The 26,328-nt window shown below is 36.6% G+C and overlaps 2 pseudogenes; both read right to left on the bottom strand.

Moving 5' to 3' along the window:
• Positions 1-11,080: 11,080 nt before the first annotated feature.
• LOC136311675 (heterogeneous nuclear ribonucleoprotein D-like pseudogene) overlaps positions 11,081-26,328 on the bottom strand; it is a 33,260-nt pseudogene continuing 18,012 nt past the window's right edge.
• On the bottom strand, positions 17,117-17,216 carry LOC136312323 (small nucleolar RNA U3; annotated as a pseudogene).

Here is a 26,328-nt window from a genome sequence, read left to right as displayed (position 1 = left end):
AATAATCTGCAGACTTTATAACCTATCCCATTTTATTATATTTGTTCATTTGTTTCTCTTATCTTCATTCTTGACACTTTTTTTTCCTCCTCCAATTTGGCCGATTAACTCTCTACCGGTCTTACTCTCTCCTCTCCTTGAACTACACTACCCATAAGTGTTACATCTCTCATTATCTTTTCTCTTCTCTTCCTTTCTCTCTATGAGGGTTGCACTCCAAAACCCTTAACTCTCTCTCTCTCTCTCCTTTCTTTTTTCTTCTTTTAGTGGTTCCCTCTTTTTTTCTCTCTCTCTCTTTCTTTTCTCCCTCTATATTAGTTTCTTCCTTTCTCCTTCACATCTCCTCTCATTCAAACCTCAATAACAAACAAATTATCTTATCTGGGACTCAAACCTATGTTTGTGGCATTTTGGGGGGTTTTTACTTCACCTTTTTAACTCACTAGCAGTGCTCCCATCCCTGGCTCTCCATATTATCTAGTTCTTGTTCCACTAAATACAATAGTAATTTTTTAATTTGTCCCCCCATTTTTCCGTTTTCCTCTTATTCCTCTCATCATACCTCTTAGACAACCAACACCTAAAAGCAAATCATTTTAATCTTGACCCAAATTTTTTCCTTATTTGCTTTTTGTGGGTCCATATGCTTTTTTTTCTTTTTTCTTTTTTTTTTTCCTTTTTTTTTTCTTTTTTTGCCCCTTTATTACTTTTCCCCAATTCAGGCCCTCCATCACAGGAATGGTTTGTTACAATTCACAGTCCACCACAAGATTTTCTCAAGAAAGAGGGGAGAGGAGAGGAGAGGAAAAAAGGAGGGGGGGAATAATTTCCTTTTTTTTAATTTTTATTTTATTTTATTTTTCTTTATTTCATTAATTTTTTTTTAAAAAAAACAACTCTTTTTGATTTTTTATTTTTTTATTTTTTTTAACTTTTTATTCTTTATTAAATCTCATTAATACTATCAACAAAAAGACCCTCAGATGCCATTAAGGAAGAGAAGATCGAATATCATGGATACAAAAGAAAGAGAGGTAACACAGCTAGATGAGGAAAAATCTATGGAGAAAAAATTTAATATATTGGCAACCTTGGAGCTAAATGACAGAGAATTCAAGATAGAAATCCTAAAAATACTCAGAGATATACAAGAAAACACAGAAAGGCAATTTAGGGAGCTCAGAAAACAACTCAATGAACACAAAGAATATATGTCCAAAGAAATTGAAACTATAAAAACAAATCAAACAGAGATGAAAAACTCCATTCACGAGCTGAAAAATGAAGTAACAAGCTTAGCTAATAGAACAGGTCAGATAGAAGAGAGGATTAGTGAAATAGAAGACAAGCAACTTGAGGCACAACAGAGAGAAGAAGAAAGAGACTCAAAAATTTAAAAAAATGAGATAGCCCTACAAGAATTATCTGACTCCATCAAAAAGAATAACATAAGAATAATAGGTATATCAGAGGGAGAAGAGAGAGAAAATGGAATGGAGAACATACTCAAACAAATAATAGATGAGAACTTCCCAAGCCTGTGGAAAGAACTAAAGCCTCAAGTTCAAGAAGCAAACAGAACTCCAAGTTTTCTTAACCCCAACAAACCTACTCCAAGGCATATCATAATGAAATTGACACAAACCAATGACAAAGAAAAAATTCTCAAGGCAGCCAGGGAAAAGAAGAATACAACATATAAAGGAAGGCCCATTAGATTATCATCAGATTTCTCAGCAGAAACTCTACAAGCTAGAAGAGAGTGGACCCCAATATTTAAAGTCCTGAAAGAGAGGAAATTTCAGCCATGAATACTATACCCATCAAAGCTATCCTTCAAATACAAAGGAGAAATAAAAACATTCACAGATACAGAAAAGATGAGGGAATTTATCATCAGAAAACCCCCACTCCAGGAATTACTAAAGGGGGTTCTCCAATCAGATACAAAGAACAAAAAAAAACACAGAGCCACAAGTAAAAGCTCCAAGAAGAACACAATAAAACCAAATTTAAACTGTGACAACAACAAAAAGAAAGAGGGGGAGAAGATGGAGATTAACAGTAGCAAAGGACGATGGAGTGCAAAAGTACTCACAAAATAGTTCACTACAATGAACAGAGTAGGGACCCTTTTCATTACTCAAAGGTAACAACCATTGAAAAAACCACCACAGAAGCACATGAGATAAAAATGATAGCAACAGAGGAAAGATGTATGGAATACAACCAAATAAAAACAAAAGATAGAAAAATGAAAGAGAAGGATCAAACAAGACACAAAACTAACAGAAAACAAGATATAAAATGGCAATAGGGAACTCACAAGTATCAATAATTAAACTAAATGTAAACGGATTAATCTCACCAATAAAAAGGCACAGAGTAGCAGAATGGATTAAAAAAGAAAATCCAACTGTATGCTGCCTACAGGAAACTCATCTAAGTAACAAGGATAAAAACAAATTGAAAGTGAAAGGCTGGAAAACAATACTCCAAGCAAATAACATCCAAAAAAAAGCAGGTGTAGCAATACTCATATCGGATAATGCTGACTACAAGACAGGAAAAGTACTCAGAGACAAAAATGGCCATTTCATAATGGCTAAGGGGACACTGAATCAAGAAGACATAACAATTCTTAATATATATGCACCAAACCAAGGAGCACCAAAATATATAAGACAGCTACTTATTCACCTTAAAACAAAAACTGACAAAAATACAATCATACTTGGAGACCTCAATACACCGCTGACTGCTCTAGATCGGTCATCCAAACAGAGAATCAACAAAGACATAGTGGCCTTAAACAAAACACTAGAGCACCTGGATATGATAGACATTTCATCCCAAAGTGACTGAGTATACATTTTTCGCCAGTGTACATGGATCATTCTCAAGAATTGACCATATGTTGGGCCACAAAAACAACATCAGCAAATTCAGAAAAATTGAAGTTGTACCAAGCATATTCTCTGATCATAAAGCCTTGAAACTAGAATTCAACTGCAAAAAAGAGGAAAAAAATCCCACAAAAATGTGGAAACTAAACAACATACTTTTAAAAAATGAATGGGTCAAAGAAGAAATAAGTGCAGAGATCAAAAGATATATACAGACTAATGAATATGACAATACGACATATCAGAATCTATGGGATGCAGCAAAAGCAGTGATAAGAGGGAAGTTCATATCACTTCAGGCATATATGAACAAACCAGAGAGAGCCCAAGTGAACCACTTAACTTCCCACCTTAAGGAACTAGAAAAAGAAGAACAAAGACAACCCAAAACCAGCCGAAGAAAGGAGATAATAAAAATCAGAGCAGAAATAAATGAATTAGAGAACAGAAAAACTATAGAAAAAATTAATAGAACAAGGAGCTGGTTCTTTGAAAAGATCAACAAAATTGACAAACCCTTGGCAAGACTTACCAAGGAAAAAAGAGAAAGAACTCATATAAACAAAATCCAAAATGAAAGAGGAGAAATCACCACGGACACCGTAGATATACAAAGAATTATTGTAGAATACTATGAAAAACTTTATGCCACTAAATTCAACAACCTAGAAGAAATGGATAAATTCCTAGAAAAATACAACCTTCCTAGACTGAGTCAAGAAGAAGCAGAAAGCCTAAACAGACCTATCAGTAGAGAAGAAATAGAAAAAACCATTAAAAACCTCCCCAAAAATAAAAGTCCAGGCCCTGACGGCTATACCAGCGAATTTTATCAAACATTCAAAGAAGACTTGGTTCCTATTCTACTCAAAGTCTTCCAAAAAATTGAAGAAGCAATACTTCCAAACACATTTTATGAGGCCAACATAACCCTCATACCAAAACCAGGCAAGGATGGCACAAAAAAAGAAAACTACAGACCAATATCTCTAATGAATACAGATGCTAAAATACTAAACAAAATACTAGCAAATCGAATACAACAACATATTAAAAAAATAATACATCATGATCAAGTGGGATTCATCCCAGAATCTCAAGGATGGTTCAACATACGTAAAACGGTTAATGTAATACACCATATCAACAAAACAAAGAACAAAACCACATGATCTTATCAATAGACGCAGAAAAGGCTTTCGATAAAATACAACACAATTTTATGTTTAAGACTCTCAACAAAATGGGTATAGAAGGAAAATATCTCAACATGATAAAGGCCATATATGATAAACCATCAGCTAACATCATATTAAATGGCACTAAACTGAAGGCTTTCCCCCTTAAATCAGGAACAAGACAGGGTTGTCCACTCTCTCCACTCTTATTTAATGTGGTACTAGTGGTTCTAGCCAGAGCAATCAGACAAGACAAAGAAATAAAAGGCATCCATATCGGAAAAGAAGAAGTAAAGGTATCACCTTTTGCAGATGATATGATCCTATACATTGAAAACCCCAAAGAATCCACAAAAAGACTACTAGAAACAATAAGCCAATACAGTAAGGTCGCAGGATACAAAATTAACATACAGAAGTCAATAGCCTTTCTATATGCCAACAATGAAACAACTGAGAAGGAACTCAAAAGAATAATCCCCTTCACGATTGCAACAAAAAAAATAAAATACTTAGGAATAAACATAACAAAGAATGTAAAGGACTTATATAATGAAAACTATAAACCATGGTTAAGGGAAATCGAAAGAGATATAATGAGATGGAAAAATATACCTTGTTCTTGGCTAGGAAGATATAATCAAGATGGCTATATTACCCAAAGCAATATACAAATTTAATGCAATTCCCATCAAACTTCCAATGACATTTTTTAAAGAAATAGAGCAAAAAATCATCAGATTTATATGGAACTATAAAAAACCCCGAATAGCCAAAGCAATCCTAAAGAAAAAGAATGAAGCTGAGGGCATAACAATACCTGACTTCAAACTCTATTATAGGGCCACGACAATCAAAACAGCATGGTATTGGCAGAAAAATAGACACTCAGACCAATGGAACAGAATAGAAAGTCCAGAAATAAAACCACATATATATAGTCAAATAATTTTTGATAAGGGGCCAACAACACACAATGGAGAAAAGAAAGCCTCTTCAATAAATGGTGCTGGGAAAACTGGAAAGCCACATGCTAAAGAATGAAACTGGACTACAGTCTCTCCCCCTGTACAAAAATTAACTCAAAATGGATCAAAGATCTAAACATAAGACCTGAAACAATTAAGTACATAGAAGAAGACATAGGTACTCAACTCATGGACCTGGGTTTTAAAGAGCATTTTATGAATTTGACTCCAATGGCAAGAGAAGTGAAGGCAAAAATTAATGAATGGGACTACATCAGACTAAGAAGTTTTTGCTCAGCAAGAGAAACTGAGAACAAAATAAACAGAAAGCCAACTAAATGGGAAATGATATTTTCAAACAACAGCTCAGATAAGGGCCTAATATCCAAAATATACAAAGAACTCATATAACTCAACAACAAACAAACAAACAATCCAATAAAAAAATGGGAAGAGGATATGAATAGACACTTCTCCCAGGAAGAAATACAAATGGCCAACAGATATATGAAAAGATGCTCATCTTCTTTAGCTATTAGAGAAATGCAAATCAAAACGGCAATGAGATACCACCTCACACCTGTTCGATTAGCTGTTATTAGCAAGACAGGTAATAGCAAATGTTGGAGAGGCTGTGGAGAAAAAGGAACCCTCATACACTGTTGGTGGGAATGTAAAGTAGTACAACCATTATGGAAGAAAGTATGGTGGTTCCTCAAAAAACTGAAAATAGAACTACCTTATGACCCAGCAATCCCTCTACTGGGTATATACCCCAAAAACTCAGAAACATTGATACGTAAAGACACATGCAGCCCCATGTTTATTGCAGCATTGTTCACAGTGGCCAGGACATGGAAACAACCAAAAAGCCCATCAATAGATGACTGGATAAAGAAGATGTGGCACATATACACTATGGAATACTACTCAGCCATAAGAAATGATGACATCGAAACATTTACAGCAAAATGGTGGGATCTTGATAACATGATACGAAGCTAAATAAGTAAATCAGAAAAAAACAGGAACTGTATTATTCCATACGTAGGTGGGACATAATAGTGAAACTAAGAGACATTGATAAGAGTGTGGTGGTTACGGGGGGGGAGGGGGAATGGGAGAGGGATAGGGGGTGTGGAGGAGCACAAAGAAAACAAGATAGAAGGTGACAGAGGACAATCTGACTTTGGGTGGTGGGTATGCAACATAATTGAACGACAAGATAACCTGGACTTGTTATCTTTGAATATATGTATCCTGATTTATTGATGTCACCCCATTAAAAAAATAAAATTATAAAAAAAAAAAAGTAAAATTAAGCCCATATAATCTGTAATATACTGCTCACAAAAATTAGGGGATATTTCAAAATAAGTATGAAGCGATAAAAAAAAGAAGCATTTGATTTTTTTTTATTAAACAAGAACATCAGAAAAGCAAACGACAAGTCAAAGAAAACTGTTTGATTATGCAAATGAGATGCAAAACCCACTTTTATTTCATGGGTGAAAATACACTATACAAAAGGCTGAAAGGCTTGGAGTATCTACACTTTCCCTGATCCCCTAATTTTTGTGAGCAGTAGTTTTATCCTTGCTCAAAGGCTATCAGTTTTTCACTATTTTCTGTTCTCTGGCTAATTCTAGACGGTTAAACTAGTTTGAAGCTGGGGTTCTGAATTGGTGCACCCTTCTGTATAAGCCACATAAATTCAAAAGAATATTCATCAAAAAGATCAGTGTCACTTTCTTTACATAAAGGTATAGGGTATAGTTTGTGGAGCTAAAACGTCCCAGAGGCCTAAACAACCCTTTGACCCACAGGTTGTTCAGGCTGCTGCATATAAAGGCACTTTAAAGACAGTTCTGTTTTCAGTATTCCCTCTCTCTTCCCTTTTAAAATAAATGATCTTATTCTTCAAGGCACAGCTCAAATATTCCTTCCCTTTTGGCCTCTTCTTTTCCCTTCTATTTCCCTAGCAGAATCAATTACCCCATTATCTGAGCTCCTTTAATATTTTGTGTATGTTTCTACTGCAGCATATAACAATGTGCTAAGATGATTTATTATTTCCACCTCCACTATGTTTTGAACTCCCTCCTCGAAGACAGAATCTATATTCCATTCTTCTTTGTATCACCAGTAGCTAGTAAACTACCTAGAACTTAAGAGAGCATCAGTAAACAACCTTGAACTTAATCACAATAAAATACATGCCCCTTTTACTCTGAGAAAGCCCAGGACTGCATAAAGAAAAATAAGGGTGAACACTCAATTCAAAGTCTACAATAAAGAGGCTTTATATCCTAATATGACAGGTGAAAGAATTGAAACTCAAATAACTTGGTCAAGGTCAAAGCTAGTGAGCATTAGAATAAGAGCATTTTAACTCTTCCAAAGCTAGAAGAGTTTTAGTTTCTCTTTTTAATGTTTCTTTCTTAAGAGATCAGTAAATATAACATGAATTAAGGAACAGTTTTTCATCTGCATTTTGCCAGATCTTATTCTATAATTGACTACAGTCTTCAAATACAAGTTTATGTCCAAATGTTTGTTTTTTTACTTATTTTTACATTGTTCATTTCTAAGCCCATTACATCTGCCATGGTTAGTTAAGCCTGCTGTGAACTGGTATAGTCCGAGACTGCTATTACCTTAAATGGCAATTCTCAGTGCATGAAGATGATACTCCCAACTGTTCTATCTTCACGGAAGAAAGATGGGTGCATACAATTCCTCAACCTGTATTCTCAACCACATATTGTGCACCTGTAATTTGCATACTTTGGAAATGTGTCTATTAGGGCTTTGATTTTTGGTGTGTTTTTTAAGAAAAGTAAAATGTAATGGTGGGACACATGCATAGCACAATAGGATGTTGTTGGGATGTACACTGGTGCTATTTATATTATTTGTCTCCTTTGTGTACCTACACATGGGCTGCAATACTGGAATTTGAGTCCACATAGCTATATCTCTACATCTAGATTCCTATATAGTTACCACAGACATGCTCTGCAATGTCAACATGAACAGTTTTTTTCTTAAATATTAATTCCTAATCCCCCTTTTCCAAGAAATTAATGACTATAAATTAGCACAGCCAAAACAGTAATTGTTTTCACTGTGGACAGTCTGATTTTTTTTTGTCTAGACCTGGCTAATGCAATCCAGGAATTTCATAGATTCTTGCACCATACATGTCATACTGTCTCTGCCATGATTGGTAGGATGGCAGACCATAAATCCTTGGCATCCTCATTCTTATATCTGCTGAAATCTTCTTACTTCAGGTACTTACAGTTCTTCACCTAGAGCTTTATCTGCTTTCCACAGAATGCTCAGCCCATGCATAAGGGAGTCCTGAAGTGGCACAAAGACTACATCCCTAAAGCAGCTTTGAACCAGTGACAAGAACGAGTTGGTGACTAAATATCACAGTCTATTCACTTTTCAGGGGGATAACTGGAAAATGTGTCTAGCAATGACTCTCAGAAGTCCCCCAGCAGGACTGAACCCTGCTTCACCATTGTGATAATCTTCTCATTAAGGTATTGGTTTCCTGCACTTTCCTGTCTCACTTTCTTCCTGGTGGTACCTGAGATGGTCTTCCACCTGACTGCCAGCCCTGAGGCCTGAAACAGTGGGCAACAGCTCATTTTAGGAATAGTATTTACTAGGCAATACCATGGAGATTTGTTTCCTCAACTGTGCAGAGTACATCACTACTTCTCAACTTTATCATTTTACTAAGATTGGCATCTGCTTATTTACTCTGTGCATCAGTTCTCCCTCACCTGGGTGTCCTTTCACAGGACCCACACTCTCTGCATACTGTAGAAAAACTAGGGGCATTTTAGACTCCTTGGGCAAGAAGAGTCACTCTCCTATGTGTTCAAGATGGAATGGATTCCCTCCTACCCTTGACCAGTGAATAATACCTTTGTAGCACCAATTAATTCTTCTCCAATCTGCCTTCCACCTCTGGGGTTACTATGTAATCATATCATGTCCCTTTGCCTAATCTTCCCAAGTAAGCTACTACCATCTATTCTTCTGGTAAGCTATAAACATGCACACATGCATGCACACACATACTCAGTTATTTTATTTTATAAGTGTGTCCATTTCTTTTTGCTGCTGTAAACACAGGCTACCCCTGAGCACCTGCATGACTCAGCCAGCCCCAAACTGTAAGCCAACCACCACACAGATAAGCCCATTCTGGTCACAGACAGCATGTGATATTGACCTGTGCCTAGAGTCCCTCCCAAAAGGCACCACAACCAACACACCTAGTGGCTAGTTTCATAACACAATAGAGCAGCACTCAAATTGCTTCACAGGGACACACCCAAAGGTAGACCTAAGCAAGCACCAGCTCCCACTAGGACAAATCCCACTCTACAGGGTAGCTCATACACTGTGGTCATGGCCAGTCTGCAGAGTCACCCAGCCTGAGCATCAATTCCACACAATGACATGCCAACAGCCATCAAGGCTCAATTCTGACCTATGACATAAAAACAGATCCATAGAGGCAGCCAAACTGCAGAGACAAAGAAACACATTCCAAATGAAAGAACAGGAGAAATCTCCAGGAAACAAACAAAAATGAAATGAAATAGAGGCAGGCAGTCTATCAGATTCAGAGTTTAAAATAATAATTATAAAAATGCTCAATGAATTTAGGGAAAGAACAGATTAACCCAGTGAGACTTTACACAAAGAGATAGAAAGCATAAAAAAAAAGACATAGAAAACATAAAAAAAGTCAGAAATGATAAATACAATATCTGAAATAAATACACTAGAAGGAATCAACAGGAGATTAGATAAAGCTACTGTAAACATATTACCATAAACTTAATGGCTTTAAAAATATATATATTATGTTATAGTTCTGGGGATCAGAAATCAGAAATGAGTCTCATAGGATTAAACTCAAAATGGTGGCAAGATTGCATTTCTTCTGAAGATTCCAAAGAAGAACCAGTTTCCTTGCCTTTTCCAGCTCCCAGAGACTACCAACATTCCTTGGCTCATGGCCGCACTCCTTTGTTTTCAAAACCAGCATTGTTAAGATGAGTCCTCTTATGCTGACACATTTCTGATTCTTTATTGTCTGTCTCCCCCTTCCACTTCCAAGAGCTTTTATGATTACATTTGGCCCATCTAGATATCTCAAGATCAGCTGATTAGCAACTTTAACCCCATCTGTAACTAATTCCCCTTGCTATATAACCTAACATATTCAGATTTTAGGGATTAGGATGTGGCAATCTTTGGAAAGAGGGATGTTATTTTATATACCACTATAATTTTACCTACTACTGTCAAGCCTAAATTATTCTAGATGCTGTATAACCTCACTCACTTTAGAAATAAAATTCATCTAAAACACATAATACTGTATTTGTAGGTTCACATTGCCAATAATGTCATTACTAAGAAATGTAATATGTCAGTTATTCAATATACTAAACAATTTTTCATAGTTACATTGTGGCCTTCAGAATCAGTCTAGTTTGGATTTGATATTGTGTCTACCACCTAAATGGATAATCCTCTGGAAAAGTTAATTAAGCCTCCTGAATTTCATTGTATCAAGTGTTAAAGAGACAGTATACTTCCTTCTCAGTGATGAGTTGATCATTTTACTATTTTAATAGCTAATACTATAATTCTTATTTGAAAGGTTTGTCATCTTTTGTAAAAACTAAGAAGATTGTTTGATTACCCATAGAATTGCCACACATTTTTACCTTTAATGCTCCCAAAATTACAGTTGATAAACTAGCATCTTATTAACTCATAACCTGAAGAATGATAGAGGAGACAATAGTGAGTAAAAAGTAAGAACAAAGAAAACTAACTGGTAGCTATATGTAGGTGGACACAGCTGTCTCATAAACTGTAAAGTTTTTTACAAAATAATTGTCTTAGATCAATAGAAGACCAATCTTCAGTGTCAGTCTGCAAGATGGGTTACTTTAGCAATCTTCTGTTTCTCCAACATCCTCTTTTAGTATGGATAATACCTGTTTTGGTAATTACCACCTCCATGAGAGGTCTTCTTCTATTGGCCACTGTAGTCTACATCTCCCTGTCCATATCCATACTTCCCATAGCTATACCCAGTATAATCACAGCCACTAGAGTTTTGATCACCACCATACCCACTACTGTAATTCCCATGTCTTTGGTCATTGCAATTATTAAAATCTTTTATTCCAATTTTAGCCCTGACTTTGGCCATGACCTTTTGTAGCATCTTGCCCACCACTGCAGCACCTCTGCTCCTTTTTGTTGTACTGTTGCTGCCTATATACCTTTTTGGGTTAGACAACTTTGATTTCACACTTTCCAAAACCAATTTGACATGTGCTTTCAAACCATTTTCTTTACAGGCTCCTCGTCTGTACATGTGATAAAACAAAAACTGTGTCTTCCATTTGTTTTTGTATTCATGGGAATTTCAATATTTTCAATCTCTCCGAAGATTCCAAGATGTTCTTTAATTTGTTTTTCAGAAGTATTTGGGCTTAATCCACTCAGAAGAAGAAGATTTGGGGGAGGTTCCTTCCTTTTTAATGCTTGGGCCCTTTGGGGGTCTATTAATTTGCCATCCAGTTTGTATTCCTTCAGTTCCAAAATCTTAACTCTAGTAGCATTTTTGAAAAGTATAAATCCAACCAAATCCTCTGTTCTTCCAGTGACTAGATGCTTCAGTTGTGCAGCCAACAATGTCCCCAAATCGAGACAAATTTTGAAATCTTTCTTGCTTGAATCCCAACTCAAGCCTCCAATAAACATTTTGCCATCATCCTGCTGATTCCTGTTCGCATGATCCTGGATCTCTCTCCGAATTCTCTGTGCTGCTGTACTGGTTCACGTCCTCCTGGTGGCGGAGTTGGGAGGGGGCAGGAAAGGGGGTGTAGGGACGTGTAGGCACACAGTCTGAGTCATGGCTGCGGAGGTGGCGGTGGCAGCAGCGCAGAGGGCACAGTGGCCGTGATTTGTGTGGGGCTGGATTTAAAATGGTGGTTCAAGAGCAGAGAAATTATTTCAATAAATATTTGAGAGATGAAAAATAGATGGAGAAGTGGTGACTGGCTTACCAAAATACAATGTTAAAAGAGACCAAAAAAGAAGTTAGCCAATTCACCTAACAAAACACTCGGAAGCTCAGCCTTTGAAATCAGTGTACTTTATAAAAACAAAGAAGAGCTGGGATTAACAGAGAGAAATGTTTAGAGATCTTCACTCATAGTAAGTAGAGATATGAAGACCTTCCCACTCACGTACCCTTTCCTACCTTGTGTAGTCACCAAATTGTTTTTATCCTCTGCTATGTGAGAGATGGAATATGTTTTTCCTATGGAGAAAAGGAGTCAGTAAGGCTCCTAATGTGGAAAAGGGGGTAATTAATAGTACTAACAAGCAGGGAATTATGTGTAAGTTCATGTACTGAACTATAGGACTCTCAGAACTCTATCCCCATCAGAAAAAAACTGGAGGATTGTTGTTGAAACAGTTCTATGTACTGACTTTTGGGTTAACCTTCAGTGAAATCACTGGCTCCATATTGAAGGTCGTCGGATGACAAGTCAATCGACCCTTCCACAGAAATTCAGATTAAAATTTTAGTGACGAATTTTCAAATATAGCAGATGGAAAGCCAAAGATCCAAACATATAAAGAAGGTCCCTAAAGCAAAAGATCAAAACAAACAGAAACAAACAAAAAAAGGTAAAAGGCAATGAAGAAGAAAATCTTCACAACACATAAGATGTTCAGAAAACTGTCATTCTGTCTATAAAATAAAAAATGATGCAATGAAAAAGAAAGTTTTAGAGTTCAAAATAAAAAAAATCTTCTAAAAGTTAAAGATATTACTGTATAACTGATTTTTAAAAATCAAAAGAAGGAATGGAAGTTAAAAATAGAGAAATCCAGGGAAACAGACTAAAATGTATAGCAAGATAGAATATAGGAAAATCGTGACCAAAAAAATGAGAGAATTACACACTTTCCAACATCTAATAGGAGTTTCAGAAAACCTGAATATAGAAATTATCGAAGAATTATTAGGTTTCCCTGAACTAAAATAAATAATCTTTCTGAAAGAAAATGCTCAGAATAATAAATAAGAAATATCACTAGAAATTGATCAAGAGTTAAAGATTCTGAAAGCTTATAACACATACACAGAAAGCCATTATAAAATAATAGGTATCACATGACCAGCAGTACTAGATAGTGACGGTGAAATCAAACCTCTCAACTTCTGATTCAAAATTATTCTTAGTTTAGAATTCCATATTAATTGTATCAGAATTAGTTGCAAACAAGAGAAGGCACACTGTTCACCAAGAAAAGTAAATTTCTAAAGGATAATAGATAATTCACTGAATCATTGGAAGGAATAGAGAAATAAGCTCAAGATCAGGGTTCCAGTACCAAGGCGCAGAACCACCTTAAGGGAGGACATTTCTTTGTTTTATCCCTCTACCAATTTGCACCGGAATTCATTGCAACTACTCTTGCCTCCAGCACTGAGGACACTGCTGCCCCTGAAAACCACATGCCTCTGAACCTTGACCAGAAAAGTGGTAAATTCCTGCAAAAATCATGCTACTTGTTTCTGAATGGAAATCTGTATTGGTTTGTTTGATAGGTTGGAGTCATATAACTACCAAGGCTGCAAAGGAGATGGGTGAAGGAAAAGGTATTGCCTGGATTATACTTTAGAAAGACAGAATTCATAAGATGGGGAATCATAAAAAATATAGGAAAAGTGTTTGAAAGATACTCTTAATGGCCACTATTTCAACCAAATGATAAATGTATACTGTTCAAACCAAAATGTCAAACAAATATAAGAGGAATAAGGACATTTTGAGACATGCAAGGATTCAAATAAATTGCCATGTACTCTTTCTTAGAGATATTAGAAGATGAGCTTTAGAAAAATAAAAAGAATAAGAAAAAAGGCTACATAGCATCCCAGATAAAGGACCATGCACTGAAAAAAGACTGATAGTTGTTCAAAAGATGAGTATAACCAGCTGGGACTGAAGAAGGATAATGCAAAGATGTGAAGGAGCCTTCCAAGTGGGAAAGAAATTTTAAATAAGTTGATTTGTCATCTCTTATATTTTAGCATTTGAAAAAAAAATAAGTAAGTTTTTGAGAGATTTATTGGAGCTTTTGGAAGGAAAAAATAAAAAAATACAAACAAAATAAATATAGTAAAGTAATAGAGTAAAACTGGAAAGGAAGAAACATACTACTAAGCTCGGCAGTAAATAATATTTAATTATTCAATAACAAGTAAACTATGTACTATGTTCATTAGAAATGTGCTAAACTATATTGAGAGAACAGTATGAGGAAATACTTGTGTATGTGTGGAGGGGGTTGTATTGAGTGATAGATCCTGAACTAGCAAAACAAGAAATCTAAAACCAATGAGATTGATACCTTAAGAAAAAGCAATACAAGTATATTTATAAAGATGCTGAAAAATTATAAAAGAGAACTGTAAAAAAGTTGAACTTGATATATATTTAGAAGAACAGGACTTGAAATAAGAAAAAGTGGGACAGGAGACTATATTTTATTCAAATACACCTTTTAGTTTTATTTGATTCTTAACTGTGTGAATGCAATACATTGATAACTATAGGATTTTTGTCTACAAAGAAAATTACCTTTGAAAAATGATAATGTAGAAAGTAGGAATTCAAGAGTCTGGATAACAGGTAGCAAAACTTTATCTCTCTCTCTCTCTGTCTCTCTCTCTCTCTCTCTTCCCTTCTTGCTCTTCTCTCTAAAATAAATAATTTTAAAAAAAATCTAAAAGAATAACTAGTCTTGCATAGTGGAAAACAACCAATTTAAAGTTCCCAAAAAAGTTAAGAAGAAAGAAAGTAACAGAGTGGGCAGAAAAAAAAATATACAGGTAAAGGTGAAATTTTGTGCCACACAAAATGTAACCCTTTTCCATTTTACTACAAAACCATCAGTACTGTATCTTAAACTCACAAATGACTAGTGCAAGCAATCTCTGATAAGGAAACTGAAGGATAAACTGTCACCTTCAAACATAGTTTGTATCAGATGAAGAAAGACCCAGTAGGCTGAAATAGCTCTTAGAAAATGAGTTCCTTAAAAATTAGCAAAAATATAAGAAGGATTTTGGATTTACAGTTTTAATTTTTTCTGAAACTTGAAGGACAGCAAACTACCCAACTAGTATTTGATTGCGTCAGCTAGACATGACATATGAGTTCAGCACAGTGCTGGGATAGGAGGAAAAAGCTGAGATATATGATTTTCTCAAGATCACATAGACTAGTTCCTTGTCAATCAAAGCCTTTGCAGAAACCAACAGAAACATTATCAAATCATCCTAAGGTATAAGTAAAACCATAAACACACTGATCACATCACTAATGATTTATCCTCTGTGTTATATTTTTAAATGAGTGTGGCAAAAGATGAGGACATGCACACATTTTGCTTTAGAACCCAAGATGCTCTAACTATTCTTAAACAGATTGAATGATAAAAACTGAGTAGGAGTGGAAATGATCGTGATAAAGTAGAGCAACTTTTAAACATGTCCATATTTTATGTAGGAGGATTGCTTTCTCTGTTTTATTTTTTAACATTTTTGTGGGAGGGTAACTAACATCTATCTTCACAATGCTTTAAAAAAACCCAATACCTAAATCACTTAATAGATTATGAATGCCATCCTGATTCTGTTAAGAGTACTAGATCCTCAACTACTAAAAGAGAATGTCTAAAAATACCAACTGAAATTAATGTATTAAAAAATGGCCATATAAGCATATTATTTGAAAAGATGTTAGAAAATTTGGTTTGGACACAATTCATCAGTTCCAGCAACCATGGATAAACATGCTGAATCCATTACATTGCCTACACAAACTTTTTGCTTTTTATTGTCTAAATTTAGTGCATGTGACTGTGAAATTTTATATATATATGAGTTAATTGAAAATTATTTGTTCTGTGTCTTAGAAATCACTTCTCTCTCATATTTTAAAAGACTATTCATCTGAGATGATGTCAGACTAATGGCAGCATGAGAGATACTCCCGAAGTCTTCCCTTGAAATTTCAACAAATTCAACAACTATAACACAGAGAAGCAAAGCAACCACAGCTGACCTAGTAGGCTATGTTTATGCTCTTTACTTTTTGTGGGGTTTTTTTTAATTGTCATTTTTCAAATTCTTTATATTTTAATTTATTTTTTTTATTTTTATTTATTATTTTTAGTAGTTTTTGTTAGAGGGTTTTTTTTGTATTTTTCTGAAGCTGGAAACGGGGAGGCAGTCAGATAGACTCCCGCATGCGCCCGATGGGGATCTACCCAGCACACCCACCAGGGGGTGATGCCCCACCCATCCAGAGTGTCGCTCTGTTGCAACCAGAGCCACCCTAGTGCCTGAGGCAGAGGCCATGGAGCCATCCCCAGCACCCAGGCCATCTTTACTCCAATGGAGCCTTGGCTGTGGGAGGGGAAGAGAGAGACAGAGAGGAAGGAGAGGGGGAGGGGTGGAGAAGCAGATGGGCACTTCTCCTGTGTGCCCTGGCCGGGAATCGAACCAAGGACTTCCACACACCAGGCCAATGCTCTACCACTGAGCCAACTGGCCAGGGCTTGTTAGAGTTTTTAATAACACTCTTAAATGCCATTAAGAAAAATTAAATTGAGTACCATTGGCTATAAATGACAGAGACATAGTTCACAAAGAAAATGAATAATCTTCAGAAAGCAATCTCAATTACATTGAAATCTTGCAGTTAAATGATAGAGAATTCAAAATTGAAGTTCTGAAACTACTCAGTGAGATGCAAGAAAACACCAATAGGTAACTCAATGAGCTCAGAAAACAAAATGAATGCCTTACCAAGGAGATCGAAACTTTTAAAAACAGAGATGAAGAACTCAATACTTGAATTGAAAAATAAGGGAGCAAATTTAGCTAACAGAACAGACCAGATAGAGAATAGAATTAGTGACATCGAAGACTGGAAACTAGAGATGCTACAGAGAGAAGAACAGAAAGGCTCGTGAATTTAGTAACAAACTATAGAAATGATCCCTGGAAGTATAGTCTTTGAGATTCATGACTGACTCCAACAGGAAGAGCAATATAAGAATAATGGGTATATAAGAAGAAGAAGAGAAGGAGAAGAAATGGAGAGCCTATTCAAACAAATAATTTTAAAAACTTTCCAATTTTATGGAAAGAGTTACATCCTCAAATTCACAAAAGAAACAGAAGATCGGGTTACCTCAACCCAAATAGAACTTCTCTAAGTCACATGGTACTAAAATTGTCAAAAATCAATGACAAAGAAAGAATCCTCGAGACAGCTAAGAAAAAGAAAAACATGGCATATAAAGAAAGATCCATTGTAATCAGACTTCTCAGCAGACACTCTATATGACAAAAGAGAGGACTCAAATATTCAAAGTATGAAAAAGAGGAATTACCAGCCAAAAATACTATATTCATCAAAGTTGTCCTTCAAACATGAAGGAGAAATAAAAACTCTTGCAGACATACAGAAGCTGAAGAAATTTATCACCTAAAAACCCCAACTGCAGGAAATCCTCAAGATGATCATTTGACCAGATACAAAGAGCAACACAAATCAATACTGAGAGCAAAAGCTCCAATAAGGTTACAATAAAAACTAGGATAATCTGTGAAAACAATAACATAAATTGGAAGAGGATAAAGAACTACAGTAACAAAGGAATATGGAATGCAGAAGCACCCATTCTGCATTCTTGTGCATATGACATATTTTCTCTTAATAGCCTACTGATAACCACCCAGGAAAAAGCCACTACTGAAACACATTGCTTAAAAAAATAAAGAAATAAAAATTTAAAAAGAGGCCCTGGCCCGATTGGCTCAGTGGTAGAGCATCAGCCTGAAATGTGGATGTCTCGGGTTTGATTCCCAGTCAGAGCACACAGGAGAAGCACCCATCTGCTTGTCCACACCTTTCCCTCTTGCTTCTCTCGCTGAGGATAGCTCCATGGCCTCTGCCTCAAGCACTAAGAAGAGCTCAGTTGCTGAGAAAGGAGCATTGACCCAGATGGGCAGAGAGTATCACCCCATAGTGGGCTTGCTGAGTGGATCCTGGTCAAGGCACATGTGGGAATCTATTTATGCTTCCCTTCTTCTCACTGAATAAAAAAGAAAGAAAAGAAATATAGAATACTACCAAACAAAATCAACGGACAAAAATACAAAAGAGAACTAAACAAAACACAAAGTTACCAGAAAAACAAACAAACATAAAATGGCTATAAGAAATTCTCAAGTGTCAATAATTACCCTAAATGTTAATGAACTGAATTCACCAATAAAGAGACAAAAAATAACAGACTGGATCAAAAAACAAAACTTGAATCTATGTATACACAAATTAAAATCATAAATTAAAAAAAATTAGATGTAATAAGAAGAATGATGGTAGACATCTGGAAGAACATGATAGCATTATGAAATCTAACTTATAAAATCATAGAAATAATACTAGAAACAGTAGTATGTAGACTCATCATAGAAAATGAAAATATTATCTTTTCAATTTGGTTTATGCAAAGGGGTCACAAACATGCACTACCTATGCCATGTGTACTGATACATAATAGGGTTTATTAAGGGGAAACTTACAGATAAAGGAGTAGTGGAGAGCACACAAACCACTGAGCAATCATCCTATGGCTTAGGCCAAGTGTAGTTTGGATGGACCATGCCTAATGGTCCTGATGAGACTCTCCTCCTCAAAGTTCTACACACTTACAGGGTAGAGGCTTGGGGAATATATAGATGACCATGTAACAGGGCAATCGATCGCCTGTTTAAGCAATGGCCTTAGTAGAGAATGTTAATCTCCAGTACACAGTGTCGGTATCAACCTGTCCTTTGGTTGCACTAAGTCCAGTCTGCAGAACCTGTTGTCTGATAAACCACTGAACAGGGATAAACTAAGCCTCTAGGATCATTCAGGCCCTGACTCTTGGGGATTTTTTAAAACTATATACTGCCCATCAGCTCCAAATGGCTTCAGTTGTGTGTTTTCCACAGTGTCCTTGGGAGTGTGGCAGTTCTGCAGCATAGTGTGAGAGGGAGGGACCAGTTCAGAATCTAGACCAGATTTCCAGTGCTAACCAGGATGAAGCAGCCACTGCACTTATCTCTCTCACTGATAAAAACCAAAAATGTTGGAATAATAATAATAATAAAAAACTATGTGAAGATTCCAGAAACTGAATAACAGAAAGCAGATTGGAGAAGAAAGTCAACATTTGGAGAATGGCTAGTACCACAAAGTTGAGTTTCCTGGTTTTCTTTCTTGCTCTTTTTTTTCCTGTCTCTTTTTTTTCCTCCAGACCTCCAGAGACCAACATTCCTTGGGGTACTGAACTGCCATTACCATGGAAGCTACGATAAGGAAGAACTTTATCACACTGTGCAGTGACATGCACATGTGGTAATGACAGGCACCCCAAACCCTGAGAATATGGATAAAGTAACAAAAGTGTCAAAGGCACCTATTGTGCCAAGACTAGAAGGTAGAAATCCTGATTATTTTTTCTCTTTCTAATCTCTTGGAACTTCACATTTAGTCATACACTATTATACAACAGCATAGGGTACTAAAACTTTGAGTGAATCTCCGGCAACCAAGAATATGGGACAAATTTCAGAAGAGAGAGAAGTTGACAGAACTGGCAGTCTTGCTCCCAAACTGAGTATGCATGAGACAGAGAAGAAAGAGTAGCAAAGGCTTTGAGAACCAAATTCTGGGATAAACCAGCATCCATATCTCAAACTAACCTTTGAATGGCTCAGACATATGGCAGACACAAGGAGCACAGCAAAAACTTCTCAACTGAACAAACATCACGTATAGAAGGAGAGTCAGAACTTTGATTACTTGTGAAAACAAACAAACAAACAAACAAAAAATCAACATTTTCCAGAGCATTGTAACAGGATTCAGAGTTTCAGGACCTAATGTTCAAAATGTCCAGGATATAATGAAAAATAATTGACATGAAAAAAAATATGGGAAGACAAGGGATAAGAAAATCAAAAAATGGAAACTCCAAGATGATCTAGATCAGTGGTAGTCAACCTGGTCCCTACCACCCACTAGTGGGCATTCCAGCTTTCATGGTGGGCGGTAGCAGAGCAAAGTATAAATAAAAAGATAGATTTAACTATAGTAAGTTGTTTTATAAAAATTTATTCTGCCAAACTTAGCAAAAATCCGACATAAAGTACTTGGTAAGTAATTATCATATGCTTTAACTTGTAACTCTGCTTTATAAATTTTATAAAGTAAAGTTACTTCCCTACTTTATAAATCACCATTATTGTGGAACTGGTTGAGCAGTTAGAAAATTTTACTACTAACAGAGATACAAAAGTGAGCAGTAGGTATAAAAAGGTTGACTACCCCTGAATTCTAGATGTTGGAAATATTAAGGAAAACTTTATAGTAGCAATGATAAGTTACCACACTGAGATAAAGCTGAACATTCTTGACATGAATGGAAAGCTAAAAGTTTTCAGAAGAGCTAATTTGGTGAATGTTTCCTATGTGCTTAAAAAGATGCATATTTTGTCTGGCCAGTGATGGCACAGTGGATGGAGCATCGACCTGGGATGCTGAGGTCCCAGGTTCAAAACCCCAAGGTTGCTGGCTTGAGCACAGGATCACCAGCTTGAGTGTGAATTCATCAAAATGATCCATCCCAGGGTTGCTGGCTTAAGCCCAAGGTCTCTGGCTTTACCAAGGGGTCACTGGCTCAACTTGGGCTCTCCACCCCCATTAAGGCATGTATGAGAAGCAATCAATGAACAACTACAATGACACAACTAAGAGTTGATGCTTCTCATCTCTCTCCCTCCTCTCTCTCTCTCTCTAAAAAAAAATTATATTTTACATTTGTTGGTTATCATGTTCTGCATATGTCATTTATATCAAGTGTTCTAACTAGTCCAGGGTTAGAAAACTAGCCATTTCCAAAATAAATGAATAGATCTTTGAAGCATATGGCAACACTAATATGAATAAGAGTCAATAATAAAAACATCTTGCTGTCAAAAAACAAAAACAAATGTATTCTGCCTTCAAGAGACATATTTAAGCTACGAGGACAAAATTAGAATTAAAGTGAAAAGTTGGAAAATGATTCTCCAAGAAAATAATACCCAAAGAAAAGCAGGTGTAGTCATACTAACATCTGACAATGCTGACTTCAAGACAAAAGAGGTAACAAGAGACAAAGATGGACAGTTCATAGTGATAAAGAGGATATTGCATCAAAAAAAATAACACTTCTTAATATATATACATCAAATCAGAGAGCACCAGATTATATGACATCTACTAACTGATCTAAAAATAGAAACAGACAAAAATACAATTATACTTGGAGATCTCAACAAACCATTGATGGCTTTTGATAGATCATCCAAATAGAAAATCAATAACAAATATAAACCTTAAATGACACACTAGATTTAGGAAACATAATAGACATTTACAGGTCATGCCATGCCAGAACATCAGGTTATACATTTTTTTTTCCAGTGTGCATGAAACAAACTCAAGGGTAGAACATATGTTGGGCCATAAAACTAACATGAACCAATTCAGGAAGATTGAAATTATACCAAGCATATTTTCTGACCATAGGGTTTTGAAATTAGAATTTAATTACAAAAAGGAAAAAAACATCCCCCCACAAAAATGTAAAAATTATACAGCATACTTCTAAAAAAATGACTGGGTCAAAAAAGAAATAAAAACAAAGATCAAAAGATATATACAGACAAGAATACCAACACAACATATCAAAATTTCTGGGATGCAGTGAAAGCAGTAATAAGAGGGAAGTTTATATCATTACAGGCTTATATCAAGAAATAAGAGAGATCCTAAGTAAATAACATAAAATCACATCTGAAAGAACTAAAAAAATAACAAAGACAGCACAAAGAAAAGGTACAGTAAAATGTAGAGCAGATCTAAATGAAATGGAGAACAAAAACAAAACAAAAAAAAACTATAGAAAAAATTAATGCAACATAGAGCCGGTTCTTTGAGAAGATCAATAAAATTGACAAACCCCTCTAGACTCACAAAGGAAAAAAGAAAAAGGAGATGTGCTATAGGATGACGTCAGAGTAATGGCGGGGTAGGAAGCGATACCGATAAATCTCCCCCAAAACTCAACAAGATCTTCAACCAGAAACAGAAAAACCTATACTTGGAGCTTCCAGATGCTTCGCAATACACCCAAAGGTATGATTGAGTGAAAAATTGGCTAAATATATAACCAAACCCCGAAGGAAATAGGGAGTAAGAAATGCTCCTCCTTCCTCACTAACCTAAACAGGGCGGCTTTCTCTGGTAACTGTGAATATAGAAACTGAGGCGGGCAAAGGGGGTGAATAGATCCAGGCCGCCGCAGCACAAACGGCTGAACCAGGCTGTGGCATAGAGATCCAAGCCGAGGAAAATCTGATCCTGTGGCAACCTGGGCAATACAAGCTAACACTCGCGCCAAACCCAAACAAAGAAAGAAAAGCAGAGCGGCCATTTTACCCAGTCTCCTGGTCGGTGCGCAGTTAGTGGGCGAGAATTTCTTCCTGGGAAAGCCACGCACGGGAGGGAGTGAGAACTAATTCCAACGGTGGAGATTTTCCGTGCTGGAGGGTGTTTCACTCAGAGGGAACCGCGGCCAGCCTCATATCCTGGTTTGCGCACGCAGATAAGGAGTGAGAAATTCCTCCGAGTGCCTCGGCAGTGCACGCCCGTGTTATCACACAGAGGGGCAGAGTCAGGGGCCTTCGTGTGGGCCAAAGCGGAATCTCGAGCCGCCCCAGTGCCTTGCAAAAGCCGCGCACGGGGACGGAGCGAGACTCAATTCCAACGGTGGAGATTTTCCGTGCTGGAGGGTGTTTCACTCAGAGGGAACCGCGGCCGGCCGCATATCCTGGTTTGCGCGCGGGGATAAGGAGTGAGCGATTCCTCCGAGTGCCTCGGCAGTGCGCGCCCGTGTTATTGCACAGAGGGGCAGAGTCAGGGGCCTTTGTGTGGGCCAAATCGGAATCTCGAGCCGCCCCAGCGCCTTGCAAAAGCCGCGCACGGGGACGGAGTGAGACTCAATTCCAACGCTACAACTTTTCCCTGCGGTTGGGGGTTTCACTCAGAGCGTGAGACTGCTGGCCAGATATCCTGGTCGCAGACAGTGAGTGAGAGTTTCCTCCAAGCGCCCCGGAAGTGGGCGCCCGCTTGTGTTACCGGACAGAGTGGCAGAGCCAGAGGTCTTTGAGTGGGCAGAAAGCCCACCTGATTATGCTAGCAGCTCTGACTGACTGAGCCTTACCCAGAGCCCTGTGCTGAGTGGAAATAGAGTGGGGAGTTGCCAGCTCTTTGAGCCTCTTACTATCCAGGCAGAGGCAGCAGCAACCCCATAGCTGGATTATCAGGCTACTAATTAAGGAAGGAAAGACTAGGAGAAAGGCTCCAGGAACACGGACTCTCTCACTGTCGGAGCCTATAAATGCTATTGAGCTTCAACTGCCAACGAGACTAAAGCACAATACATGACATTGCCATAGAGACTTAGCAACTGCAAACCTCTACCTGAGCGTGCCAAAGGGGCAGAACCCGGGGTACAGAGTCACCGACCAGGAAGAGGGAGAGAAAAGAAAAAGCAAGAAGATAACCTCTCAAAATCAAGAATAATCTGCAGACTTTATAACCTATCCCATTTTATTATATTTGTTCATTTGTTTCTCTTATCTTCATTCTTGATACTTTTTTTTCCTCCTCCAATTTGGCCGATTAACTCTCTACCGGTCTTAATCTCTCCTCTCCTTGAACTACACTACCCATAAGTGTTACATCTCCCATTATCTTTTCTCTTCTCTTCCTTTCTCTCTATGAGGGTTGCACTCCAAAACCCTTAACTCTCTCTCTCTCTCTCTCTCCTTTCTTTTTTCTTCTTTTAGTGGTTCCCTCTTTTTTTCTCTCTCTCTCTTTCTTTTCTCCCTCTATATTAGTTTCTTCCTTTCTCCTTTATATCTCCTCTCATTCAAACCTCAATAACAAACAAATTATCTTATCTGGGATGCAAACCTATGTTTGTGGCATTTTGGGGGGTTTTTACTTCACCTTTTTAACTCACTAGCAGTGCTCTCATCACTGGCTCTCCATATTATCTAGTTCTTGTTCCACTAAATACAATAGTAATTTTTTAATTTGTCCCCCCATTTTTCCGTTTTCCTCTTATTCCTCTCATCATACCTCTTAGACAACCAACACCTAAAAGCAAATCATTTTATTCTTGACCCAAATTTTTTCCTTATTTGCTTTTTGTGGGTCCATATGCTCTTTTTTTTTCTTTTTTCTTTCCTTTTTTTTTTTTCTCCTTTTTTTTTTTTTTTTTTTTTTGCCCCTTTATTACTTTTCCCCAATTCAGGCCCTCCATCACAGGCATTGTTTGTTATAATTCACAGTCCACCACAAGATTTTCTCAAGAAAGAGGGGAGAGGAGAGGAGAGGAAAAAAGGAGGGGGGGAATAATTTCCTTTTTTTTAATTTTTATTTTATTTTTCTTTATTTCATTATTAATTTTTTTTAAAAAAAAAACAACTCTTTTCGATTTTTTATTTTTTTTTATTGTTATTTTTTTTAACTTTTTATTCTTTATTAAATCTCATTAATACTATCAACAAAACCACCCTCAGATGCCATTAAGGAAGAGAAAATCGAATATCATGGATACAAAAGAAAGAGAGGTAACACAGCTAGATGAGGAAAAATCTATGGAGAAAAAATTTAATATATTGGAAACCTTGGAGCTAAATGACAGAGAATTCAAGATAGAAATCCTAAAAATCCTCCGAGATATACAAGAAAACACAGAAAGGCAATTTAGGGAGCTCAGAAAACAACTCAATGAACACAAAGAATATATGTCCAAGGAAATTGAAACTATAAAAACAAATCAAACAGAGATGAAAAACTCAATTCACGAGCTGAAAAACGAAATAACAAGCTTAGCTAATAGAACAGGTCAGATAGAAGAGAGGATTAGTGAAATAGAAGACAAGCAACTTGAGGCACAACAGAGAGAAGAAGAAAGAGACTCAAAAATTTAAAAAAATGAGATAGCCCTACAAGAATTATCTGACTCCATCAAAAAGAATAACATAAGAATAATAGGTATATCAGAGGGAGAAGAGAGAGAAAATGGAATGGAGAACATACTCAAACAAATAATAGATGAGAACTTCCCAAGCCTGTGGAAAGAACTAAAGCCTCAAGTTCAAGAAGCAAACAGAACTCCGAGTTTTCTTAACCCCAACAAACCTACTACAAGGCATATCATAATGAAATTGACACAAACAAACAGCAAAGAAAAAATTCTCAAGGCAGCCAGGGAAAAGAAGAATACAACATATAAAGGAAGGCCCATTAGATTATCATCAGGTTTCTCAGCAGAAACTCTACAAGCTAGAAGAGAGTGGACCCCAATATTTAAAGTCCTGAAAGAGAGGAACTTTCAGCCACGAATACTATACCCATCAAAGCTATCCTTCAAATACGAAGGAGAAATAAAAACATTCACAGATACAAAAAAGATGAGGGAATTTATCATCAGAAAACCCCCACTCCAGGAATTACTAAAGGGGGTTCTCCAATCAGATACAAAGAAAAAAAAAAAAAAAAACAGAGCCACAAGTAAAAGCTCCAAGAAGAACATAATAAAACCAAATTTAAACTGTGACAACAACAAAAAGAAAGAGGGGGAAAAGATGGAGATTAACAGTAGCAAAGGACGATGGAGTGCAAAAGTACTCACAAAATAGTTCGCTACAATGAACAGGGTAGGGACCCTTTTCATTACTCAAAGGTAACCACCATTGAAAAAACCACCACAGAAGCACATGAGATAAAAAAGATAGCAACAGAGGAAAGATGTATGGAATACAACCAAATAAAAACAAAAGATAGAAAAACGAAAGAGAAGGATCAAACAAGACACAAAACTAACAGAAAGCAAGATATAAAATGGCAATAGGGAACTCACAAGTATCAATAATTACACTAAATGGAAACGGATTAAACTCACCAATAAAAAGGCACAGAGTAGCAGAATGGATTAAAAAAGAAAATCCAA

The sequence above is a fragment of the Saccopteryx bilineata genome, chromosome 8 (genome assembly GCF_036850765.1).
Source record: "Saccopteryx bilineata isolate mSacBil1 chromosome 8, mSacBil1_pri_phased_curated, whole genome shotgun sequence".
NCBI classification, from domain to species: Eukaryota; Metazoa; Chordata; class Mammalia; order Chiroptera; family Emballonuridae; genus Saccopteryx; species Saccopteryx bilineata.
The sequence above is the reverse complement of the archived record's forward strand: the minus strand, read 5'-3'. Positions and strand labels throughout refer to the sequence as shown.